The sequence below is a fragment of the Mustela nivalis genome, assembly GCF_964662115.1.
Source record: "Mustela nivalis genome assembly, chromosome: 19".
Lineage (NCBI taxonomy): Eukaryota > Metazoa > Chordata > Mammalia > Carnivora > Mustelidae > Mustela > Mustela nivalis.
In genome coordinates this window covers 20,388,690-20,400,836 of record NC_139038.1, presented here as the reverse complement: position 1 = coordinate 20,400,836, position 12,147 = coordinate 20,388,690, and the positions used below count along the sequence as shown (strand labels likewise).

The window sequence follows — 12,147 nt, the reverse complement described above, 5'->3', positions numbered from 1 at the left end:
GGAAGCCGACTCTCTAGGCCGACCGCGCTCTACTGCTCCCTGGAGGAGGTTGGGCCAGTCCAAGCCCTTCGAGACGCCGTATAGGCCAACGCAACGTTCGGTACGGACATACTCAGAACATTACTTATTTTGCCACTTTTTGAATTCTCGTCCCGGCCCGGATATCCTGTATCCTGCACTGTGTAACCCTACTCTACGTCTAGGACAGCCCATCGCCCCCCCACCCCCCGGTCACTTTGGAGTCTCCCGATCCGGAGGGTCAAATGAGACAGCCCCTTTGCTCCAGATTCCACCTCAAACCCGCCCCGGAGCCCGAGCACCTGCCGCTCCCCGCAAGTCTGTACAGGAGACTGGACCCTGTAGAGCAGAGTCTCCGTATCTGTTTGCCTTTCGGAAGAGACCTGCACTTCGAAGCCGGGCATGACTGCTTCTTGCTTGCTCAAGTCCTCACTAGATCATTAGCCCTAGGAGGGGAGAGACCTTGACCCATGAACTCGCTCCTCTGACTCGCGGCACCGGCGGGAGACAGGAATCGATGAATGCTGAAATCCAGCTAGTCCTCCCCCCCACTAAGGTCTCTGCTCTCGTGAAATTTATACTCTAGGCTGGGGACCACCTAGGAAACAAAAACCTAACTATAATTGTCATATGAGAAAAAAAGGTTTTGAAGAGTAGGGGTGTATGCCGGGGGTAACTTCTGAGCTGAAACCTGCCTATGGGGAGTCCTGTCACTATTCGGAGGAAGAAAGTTCATTTTTCCGTGAGTATTAACTGTGAATTCGCCTTGTGTCAGACACAAGATTAAGGCGTGGTCTTTGTGCTTCAGGACCTTACAGTCTCTGCTACTGCAGCAAGGTTGGGAAACCAACAGCATCAAAACCATTTGGAGTGAGAAATGCAGAATTTCCATACTGAATCGAAATCTGCATTGTACAAGATTCATGTGCACATTAAAATTTCAGGAGGGCTGGTGGTGCTGCAGACATTTACAAGGCATAGACAAACTTATGTCTAGCTCCTTGGCCTGTGACTGATTTACTTCACTCCTACTGTCTAACAGGATTTCCGGTGACATCTAAGACCCGACCTGGCCATTGAGAATCAGGTGCAAATCCAATTTCTGTGCCTTCAGGGGCACCCGTCTCAATCCATACCACACTGGAGAGTGACCCAAAGTGTGGTAGACTTAACACCAATGGTGTTGAGAAGCTTCTAAGTTGTTCATAAATGAACACTGTTGCATTTCAGTAGTTGTACACTGATTTTGAATTGTATGGCAAGCAAGGCTGGTAATGAGTTTCCTCTTTAAATACACTGACCAAAAGAGTAAAAGTAGGTTTAAACAATATTGAGCAAACTATAGGTGATAGATATGGCAAAAATTATGAATGTGTTAACCAATGAGTGAGGATGGGGAAACACTGCTCTGATCAAGTCGCCCACCTGCTTAAAATTTTTCAATGATTCCCCATATTTTTCAGGATAAAGTTCAAATTCATTATTATGGGACATAAACCTCTGTTTCCAGTACTTTTTAAGCATTACCCCCAAATTAGTTATACCCCTGAGAGTCCAGTCATTGGAACTACATCCAACGTTCAACGTAGATGGGATACACACACACACACCCCTCTGTAGGATGTTCCCTAATTCTTCAATTATACCACCACTCACACCTCAAAACGTAACTGTGACCCAAACGAAAAATTCTGTTCAAATGTGGCAGGAACTGAAATATAATTCACAACATCAGCTACATAAATAAAATTCTAAGTTTATTTGTACTTTGCACCACTGCAACATTTACTATTAAGCTGTACACTCCAAAGTAGGACTGCCATCTTGTGGACAGACCTGACACTTTTTATCTGTGTCCTACCTACCTTGGTGACTGCTGCCTACATGAGGAGGAAGCTGTGTGTGTAGTTGCGTGGGATGCCATTCTTAACATGTGTGGCGTTGGTAGGTGTTGTACATTTCCACCTTGTGCTTTTCTTCAGCTCCCAACTAGTCTTACAGCTAATTACATAATTATGGTGATAGAGGAGGCCTGATCCATGAGCTCCAATTCTCATTTTGTGTTGTCACTCCCTTTACCTTTTGAATAATTGATGTTGGAGTAATAAGACCCCATAATGCAGGGAAGTAGTAAAAGAGCTGAGAATGGAAGACATGGAAGGAGAAGATGGGTGACCAAGAGGATATAAAACAAAGGAGAGAAGAGGGAGGGAAGACGAACGTTCTCTAAATGAGACTCCAAATTGCTTATATCTCCTTACTCATTACTGTTGCTTATTAAGTGTATTTTTGAAATCTTCTTCCTCCTTTAGAATACTCCTTTAGAATACCCAGACTAGCATAAAAACAAGAGGGTAGGTGACAGAAAACCTTGAAGTTTCTCTCGATTGCCTTACCAGCTCATGTCCTATTTCTGCCACAAAGCTAGATGAGGTCCTTGAAACTGTTTCTGCATAGAAGACACTGCAAGCCCTGGTAGAGAAAATGAACAGTCAGGAAGACACTAGACACAGAAGACTAGGGGAATACATTGCTGGAAAGCTGTTTTGGCTTTCTTACGGTAGAGTCAAATCTGTCTCCATGGAGCCCAACTTTCTGCCTTGAGCTGCAGTTGGGTGGGTGCAGGGTTGTGGAAGTGGGTAGAGAGCGAAGTCATAAGGAAGGAGACTTTAGTGGGGGCAAAACAGACTCTAGGAAAGGTTTTTTTTTTTTTTTTTAAATTGTATTCATTTATTTGAGAGAGAGAGCACAGGCAGGGTGAGTGACAGAAGAGGGAGATGCAGACTCCCCACTGAGTAAGGAGCCTGGGATCATGACCTGGGCCGAAGGCAGACACTTAAGGACTGAGCCACCAAGGTGCCCCAGGAAAGTGGTTTGAACTTGGGAACATGACCTTGCCATGTTGGTGCCAGAGGCATTAATCGTGGCTCCTCCTAATCCATTATTCCGATAGTCAGCATTTACTTCCCTGTTCATCTCAGAATCCCTTTCAGGCAAACACCACTCTTGTCTGGAGGTTTTTCTCCCTTCTTGGAACTTTACTGTCTTTTACTGATAATTAATTTTTTAACTCATGTTTTAGCTTCCTTAACATCCTTAACTAGATGAAAGAAGAAGCATTATTTGCATTTTCAGACAAACAGAAGTTAAAGGGATAGTATAATGGACTCCCATTTACCCAATGCCCAGTTTCAACCAGAATCAGTATTTTACTTTTCTTTGATTTTAAGATGGAGAGACGTATGATTTGTAAATGTTTAAGGGAGCTAGAATCGTAATCGGGAGGTGGCATGGTTATTTAAATTTTTTTTTAAATAAACACTTTACATTTCAAATCACTGATTTTTAAACGAGTGCACTAAATTGTGCGCGGCCAGGGGCATGGTTATTTTCGATACCTCACTTAAACGGTCAAAAATCTATAGTCAAAGCTGCTTTAGTTAATGTTTACTCTCCCATTATCTCTTGGATCTGTGCATTTTATTTTAGTTTTTTAAGACTATTTGTCAGAAAGAGAGCACGTGAACATAAGTGGGGGGAGTGGCAGACAGAGGGAGAAGAAGGCTCTGTGCTGAGGAAGGATCCTGATGTGGGACCCTGGGATCATGACCTAAGCCAAAGGCAGACGCTTAACCAACTGAGCCCCTAGGTGTCCCATGGATTTGTGCATTTTGTTAAAAAGAAACACACATCCCTTTTGTCTTAAAAACTGCTTTTCACTTTTCTCTTAGTTGTATGTGAGACCTGAGTTTGCTGTGCACCTTTATTGGCTGATATCCAGTGAAAAGAGGGAGAGCCCAGGTGACATCAGTTGCGCCACAGGATTGCAAAGCAAGAAAGGAAGAGACCTCAGGGATTAACACCTTTCTGAGAAAGTCTAGATGCCAGTGCTCTACTTCTGAGGATGTTCAGTTTAGACCTCATGATCTCAACAAAAATCTGAAATTGTAGAAGCAAGTTAGGCTGATGTAGCTTCCTTTAAATTATTTTATGACACAAGTAGCCAAAGCTACTTTGGCAAGGAGGTCTTGGTAAGTTTGGGAAAGAAAGGAAAGAGAAAAATGTTTATCATGGTTTTGTTACAGCTTCAGTAGAAGTGTTATTTGAATGCTGACATGACTGAGAATATGCTGTCACCTGGTAGCATTTTGTACTAATGTCAGGAAAAATTCCCAAGAGTAAAAAAGACTTCTTAGGTGTTAAAATTGTAAGCCTTCATTTGAGAACCCCCTGGAAGGCCTAGCCCATTTTTTGTTACAAAGCCGAAGGCATGAGAATCATGTGGAGTACTTGTTAATGCAGATTCCTGGGTTCACCACTCCTCTGACTGAATCAGAATCTACCGGGTCTGGACTCCAGGAATCTTCATTTTATTATTATTATTTTTTTAAGATTTTATTTATTTATTTGACAGAGAGAGCGAGAGCAGGAACACAAGCAGGGGGAGTGGGAGAGGGAGCCAGGCTTCCCACTGAGCAGGGAGCCTGATGCAGGGCTCGATCCTAGGACCCTGGGATCATGACCTGAGGTGAAGGAAGCTGCCTAATGACTGAGCCACCCAGGCGCCCTGGAATCTTCATTTTAAAAAAATGCCCCACGGGTGAATCTAGTGCATAGTCATAAAGTCTGGGAACACCAGCCTTGCCTCTCCCCTATGTAATAATTAGGATATAGCAGGAGTATATACCTTTACATTTTTGTTGCTCAAACATAAAGCATAAAGGACAGAAAGCTTATATTCATTTTTATACACAGAGGGCTGGTGGGGAGGTGTCAGATGCTAGTCAGAATCATCGTTCAATTAGCTTTATAATTTTGGGGGTTTTTGTTTGTTTCTTTCTGTTTGGGCAAGGCCAGGAATACTTGTTCTACTGTAATCTAATGAAATAAAAAAAAAAATTAAAGATTTTATTTGTTTGGGGCACCTGGGTGGCTCAGTCATTAAGATCGGCCTTCATGTCAGGTCCTGATACCCGAGTCCTGGAATCGAGTCCTGCATCAGGCTCCCTGCTCTGTGGGAAGCCTGCTTCTCCCTCTCCCACTCCCCCTGCTTGTGTTCCTGCTCTCGCTCTGTCAAATAAATAAATAAAATCTTAAAAAAAAAAAAGATTTTATTTGAGAGTGAGTGAGACAGAGAGAGTACCAGTGGGCAGGAGCAGAGGGAGAGGGAGTAGCAGTCTCCCCACTGAGCAGGGAGCCTGACACGGGGCTCGATCCCAGGACTTCAGGATCATGACGCCAGCCAAAAGCAGATGCTCAACCGACTGAGCCACCCAGCCGACCCATGAAATAACTTTCTAATCCATATTCATCTTTAATTGACTTCTTCTACCGAATATCTTCAAGGCAGCAGAAAAAAATCACTGTTATTAAAGGCCATCAGAGGGATAGGTGAGGAAAAAGAATGGGTTGATTAGAAGGGGGAAATATGAACATAAGTGGGGGGATCGCTCCACCTTTCATGGACCTGGAGACTCCCTAGAAAGCTAATGAATCCCAGTTAGAGAGGAATAGTTTTGCCTGTCTACTTTTGTTAATGTCAGCTTTCCAAGATACTGTGAATTTATAAACCTCACACCTGCTAAACAGAACTCATCCATGCCCTCGACTTAGCAGTAACTCCTAAGAATGCAAAATAATTTAGGCTTAAGCCATGTTCTAGAAAACTACTATGGTAAGAGCTAGAAAGAAACTGTATTTGCTTTACATAATAGCCAAGAAAGGGAAAAGTAGAAATGGTCTCTAACCATTTTTTCTTTGACCAGCTTTGTCTGAAATCCATCAGATGCCTGAATTTCAATGCTTCATATTATCTACCGACTCTAAGGTCAAACACTTCCTGTGGTTTTGGGAGGGCCTGATACCACACTCAACTTTCTCCAGGTAAAGTCCTTGCAAGGCATGTGGTAATGGACCGTCCCTTGGTGCTCATGCTCTAGGGAGCTGATAAAAGGTAAAGAGGCACTTTCCGTGAGGGATAACTTGAAACAACAGCCATTTTTGGGCACATGTTTTTTTTTTTTTTTTTTAAACCAAAGCAAAGGCTACACTCAATTCAAAGAAGGGAATAAATCAAAGCTCCTAATTAAAAAGAAACAGACAGGGGCGTCTAGGTGGCTCAGTGGCTTAAAGCCTCTGCCTTTGGCTCAGGTCATGATCCCAGGGTCCTGGGATCAAGCCCCACATTGGGCTTTCTGCTCAGCAGGGAGCCTGCTTCCCCCTCTCTCTGCCTGCCTCGCTGCCTACTTCTAATCTCTGTCTGTCAAATAAATAAATAAAATCTTTAAAAAATAAAGTAAAAATAAAAAGAAACAGACAGGGGCACCTGTGTGGCTCAGTGGGTTAAAGCCTCTGCTTTTGGCTCAGGTCATGATCCCAGGGTCCTGGGATCGAGCCCCACATCGGGCTCTTTGCTCAGCAGAGAGTCTGCTTCCTCCTCTCTCTCTCACTCTGCCTACTTGTGATCTATGTCTGTCAAATAAATAAATAAAATCTTTATAAAAAATAAGTAAATAAAAAGAAAAAGAAACAGACATGCTGTTTGCAGATTTTTCTAGTCACATGTGATACTGCTGACTACATCCCCCTGTCCCTGTTCTATAAAAATGCACAGAAGTGGGAATAGGAAAACTGTAGATGTACAGGTCAGTTTTGTGTCCTGAATTTGCACCAGGGAGAAGTTTCAAGGCAAAAAGATGCTTCTCTCACTTTACTCTTGACTGTATTTTTTTTCCCTGCAATTAAAGATCTGTCCTTTAGGGATGCCTGGGTGGCTCAGTGGGTTAAAGCCTCTGCCTTCGGCTCTGGTCATGATCCCAGAATCCTGGGATCGAGTCCTGTGTTGGGCTCCTTGCTCGGCAGGGAGCCTGCTTCTTTCTTCGCCTCTGCCTGCTGCTCTGCCTGATTGTGCGCTCCCCCCCAACTCTGACAAATAAATAAATAAATAAATAAATAAAATCTTAAAAAACAATTTGCCCTTATATATTATTTATGGAGGAAAATAATCCTCTCAGCAAGAAGGAGTTAGAGCACTAGGATCCTGACAATTCCATCACAATTAAAATAAATTTTTGCCAAGATGCCCTTCAACGGACGAATGCATAAAGAAGATATGGTCCATATACACTACGGAGTATTATGCCTCCATCACAAAGAATGAATACTCAACTTTTGTATCAACATGGACGGGACTGGAAGAGATTATGCTGAGTGAAATAAGTCAAGCAGAGAGAGTCAATTATCATATGGTTTCACTTACTTGTGGAGCATAAGGAATAACGCAGAGGACATTGGGAGATGGGAGAGAAGTGAGTTGGGGGAAATCAGAGGGGGAGACAAACCATGGGAGACTGTGGAATCTGAGAAACAAACTGAGGGTTTTGGAGGGGAGGGGGTAGGGGATTGGGTGAGCCTGGTGATGGGTATTATGGAGGGCACGTATTGCATGGAGCACTGGGTGTGGTGCATAAACAATGAATTCTGGAACACGGAAAAATAAAATAAAATTTTAAAAAAGATACAATTTTTGGAAGTATAAAAAAATAAAATATTTTTGGAGGGCAGAGGATTTTTTTCGTTATTGTCAATTTTGAAATCTCTGAATTTCATCTCAGGAAAGCCAGATAGGAGCCAGACACCTGAACTTTCTTTTTTTTAAATCCCTCCCGTGACTTAATTTGATTGGCCAAGCCCTAACATATTTCCAAACTGGGTCAGGCTCCAATTTTCTTTCTACTTCAGGATATGGTCCTTGCCATAATGGAATTTTTAAGTGAGGAAGACAGCCCATTAGACCAGCGATTACACAGAGTAAGAAAAAAGAAAAAAACAACTATGGTAAAACAAGTATGGGAACAGATAACCAAAACATATCAGTAGTCTAAACTATGAAGTTGAATTGGTCTTTCTGAATGCAAATCTGGTTATGTCACCCTCTTGGCTTTCAGCAGAAGTTTACTGAATGCCTACTGTGTGCTTGGCACTGTGCAAAGTATGGGGATATGATTAACCACAGAAGACACAGGCATGGGGACATACAGGCTGGTTATCTCTGACTAACAGTGGCCTGTCATTTACATGGAGAGGACATCTGCACTGTGCACATGTTTATTTGTTGGTTATGTATATAGTTACATCCCTCACACAAATTCTACCTGAAAAATGAGAAGAGTGCTGTTAGTTACCATTTCTTTTCATTTTTTTTTTTTAAAGATTTTATTTATTTATTTAACAGAGATCACAAGTAGGCAGAGAGGCAGGCAGAGAGAGAGGAGGAAGCAGGCTCCCTGCCAAGCGAAGAGCCCAATGCGGGGCTCGATTCCAGGACCCTGAGATTGTGACCTGAGCAGAAAGCAGAGGCCTTAACCCGCTGAGCCACCTAGGCGCCCCAGTATTTCTTTTTTTAACACTGTTAAAAACATATTTTGCTATAGTCTATGATAAATAAGTCAGTTGAGGGTCCATTCTGCCACAGATTCGTCTGAGAAAAGCCCTGTGCCTTCGACTGATGAACATCTGCACGAGGTCCCATCTCTATCCCAGCCAGACCACATGCCTTCCGTGCTGCTCCTGTCCATTGATTGCTTCCAAATGCAGACCACCCTTATTTCCAATATTAGCTCAAAACAGTTGGTTCAGGCATCCCAGGATCTGCAACCCCACATCCTTGAATCCCAGGCCAATCACGAGAGGCATAAAGTCCCAGTGGATGGCAGACCAGCTGCCCTCAGAGCTGCAGCTTCTGTTTGGCCTCAGGGCTCAGCTTCACCATTGTGACCTCCTTGGCACTTCTTGAACATACCTTGATTAAGGTAACCAGGGGAAATCTTCAATACTGGAATAGATAATTAGTATATAAGTAACTATTTCATAGCTAGGAAGAATAATCTTGTAGGACGTCTTTAGAATCCCAGGGAGAAGAAAGCACTGTAACTGCATAATGACACAGAGGGACGGAGGGCCTACTTGCGTCTACATGAATGGGATGAAAAGTTTGGAAACACTAGGGCTCAACAGAGACTTAATTGGGAGGGTCATGCCTAAGGTTTAGTATCTGAAAGGTTGTTTCAATGATATCTTCATCTTTTGTACCTTTTTTACCAGCTTATTTGTCTTGGTTTTGGCCTGTAGAATACATGTACTTCCATGCTTACCTACTTGTGATCTCTGTCTGCCAAATAAATAAAAACTAAATAAAATCTTAAAAAAAACCCCAATAACTAAAGGCTACCAGATTCCTTAAAATCTTGAAGCATTTTAAAATTCCATTCTAGGGCGCTAGGGTGGCTCAGACATTAAGCCTCTGCCTTCTGCCCAGGGTCCTGGAATGAGTCCCCGCATTCGGCTTCCTGCTGGGCACAGGGGTTGCCTGCTTCATCTTTTCCCACAACCCGGCTTGTCTTTCCTCTCTTGCTCTCTCTGCCAAATAAATAAAAATCTTTAAATAAAAAAAGAAATTCCATTTTAAATACAAGTTTTTTTTAAGATTTTATTTATTTATGTGACAGACAGATATCACAAGTAGGCAGAGAGGCAGGCAGAGAGAGGGGGAAGCAGGCTCCCCGCTGAGCAGAGAGCCCGATGTGGGGCTCGATCCCAGGACCCTGAGATCATGACCTGAGCCGAAGGCAGCGGCTTAACCCACTGAGCAACCCAAGCCCCGCACACACTATATTTTAACACTACATACACAGAATAATTTCAAGTAGAAATCAAATTAGATGACGCGGAGTGACTTCAGTCCTGTACCCGGTAAAGGGGTAAAAAAGTCATTTCAAATTTTCCTCAGCATTTCAAGAATCCACCTAAGTTTTCCAGAACTTTTACAAAGCTAGGGCACACTTTTGCACACCACTCTGGATCTCGGGGTTTCAGCAAGGAGGGGTGTGCCCCGAGGAGAAAAGGGTGGACAAGTGGGAAGGAGCTACAGGCAGGACGCCTGCGGGCACTCACCCAACCACCAGGGCTGCCTCATTCCGAGAACCGCACAAGGCACTCGCTCTTGGTCCCACAACCGTCAACACCGCCCCCTCCGAGCGGTGTGCTGCGCTCCCCGCCAGCAGAGCCCCAGCCCACCGCAAAACCCACACAGACAGCACGCGCCCTCCGCTCCTGCAGCTGTCGAAACTCTCTGCGCCGCTTCCTTTCCCCAAATGGCCATGCTTGGGGGAAGGGGCCCGGATGCCAATGCGGGTGCCCCGCGCTCTCTCAGCCGGAACGGGTTTATCCCGATCCTCCGCCCCTCTGCGCTGCCTTCCACCTTCTAAACCCCGGGCGCTCCCGGCCCGCCTCTTCGGGTCGAGTGCTGGCCTCCGATCCCCGTCCTCCTCAACCCCTGCCCGTGCGCCCTGACCACTGCGCATTTCTTCCGCTTTTTCCCACCTCCTTCCGCTTTTCTGTAGCTTTCCCTGCCCCTGCGCCCTACACCCTTGGTCTACCACCGTTTTAGTCCGCCTTTCTACTGACTTGTTTTCTGTTTCCTACAACAGGTCCCCCTCTTGTGAGGCCCTCCTGCGCCGTGCACTTTTTATCCATTGACACGGGTTCGCACTACCCAACCTTGATTAATGTATGCCCTTAAGGTTAATATCTACCTATGCTTCAGAGATTGAATTCGTGTGTGTGTGTGTGTGTTTTCTTCTTTAAACTTTAAGTCTATGGATTAAGGAAAACCTGGTGTTTGTCTTCCCTAAAATGGATGGAATGAAAATGAACCGCTAAGGAAAGAGAAAAAGGCAAGGGGCATGAGTGGATTGAGGATCTCAAAGATTTGAAGAGGAAAACACAACGGAAGTGTGGTTTTCCAATAAAAAGAGAAACTGCATACACTAGATCTGGATAGATTTTCTTAGTGGAGTCCTGGAGAGGCACAGGGTTTGGGGATGGCATGTGATTTGGAGATCTTAAAATATGGGGGAGGGGAATATATAGAAGGTACCTATACATTAGATTATATAAAATTTATATGTTTGCAATATATAATATGTATACACTATATATATCACATCATGTATGAATACACCAATCTATATGAGACCAGCATAAATATACACAAGATTTCTATTCTATGTAAGTTCCCTATATAGGGGAAGGCAGGGGAAGGCTCAGGGGCAGTGCCCCAGGGCGATGAGGGGCGGGGCCGGGGCCAGGGCCCCAAGGGCGGCAAGGACTCGCGCAGGGTGGGGGTGGGGGGTCTCCGAGGGCCGACTCACCAAAGGGCTGCTCTGGGACTCCGGCACCGGTCCGGACCCGGGCTCCAGTGTGTGCCGTGGCCCAGTCCCGGGCCAGGACCCCCTGTGCCTGCTGTGTGGTGGCGGCAGGGGACGGGAGCACGCCGCCACCGAGAGAGCCGCCAGCCCAGCCCTCCTGTTGGGAGCCCAGGCCCCAGCCGGCGCAGTCGCAGCGGCGGGAGGGAACGGGCGCGTTCCCCGGCCAGGCTCTGGTTGGCCAGCTGCGGCTTCACCATGGCGACGGCAGGGGGCAGCGGGGCTCCGGCGGGGCAGCTGCAGAAGCGATTCCTAAACCGGTGCACTAGCGCCAGGCCCGGCTGACTCAGGCCTCTGCCGCCCCACACCTGGGCCACTCTGTGCAGAGCGGAGGACCCGCCCACCGGGCACCGGGCACCTCCACCGTCCGGCGCAACCCCACGCCTGGTCTAGGCGCACAGCCTCGGGAGGCCACAGAGGCACGGCGCAGGCGGCGGCCCGGCCCGGGAACCGCCAAACCAAGGTGCGGGCGGAGCTGTTCCTGCAGGGCTGACTGGGCAAGGAGGGGCAGGACCCTCTGGAGTCTCTGGAGGCTGGCAATACCCAAAGGCTCCGTGAGGCCCGTCGTCTGCGCTGGTGTACACATCCCTGAAATGCACCACGGGTCCCCTCTCCTCGCTGGACGGATGCGTCTGACTGCACTTTCCACCTCAATGAAAGAGATGCTACTGCGTGGAAAGCTCATGCCGCCGCACTTTGTGTACTGCGACCCCACTTAGGGGGACGTCCAGGGCCAGGTGCATTTTCTGGCGGCAGGCACCTGGGTGCAGTCAGGCAGGAGCATGCACGAGGGGCCGCCCCAGGACAGCCAGCCAAGCAGGGGAAGGAGGGCAAGGGCCCAAGCCTGGTGTGGGGAGCTGCCGCG

General features: G+C 46.2%; 1 pseudogene across 1 annotated transcript; it reads right to left on the bottom strand.

Moving 5' to 3' along the window:
- Positions 1-5,325: 5,325 nt before the first annotated feature.
- On the bottom strand, positions 5,326-9,471 carry LOC309854963 (mitochondrial import receptor subunit TOM7 homolog pseudogene; annotated as a pseudogene). Its single transcript has one exon. The product of its transcript is annotated as a mitochondrial import receptor subunit TOM7 homolog pseudogene (transcript).
- Between the last annotated feature and the right edge of the window lie 2,676 nt (positions 9,472-12,147).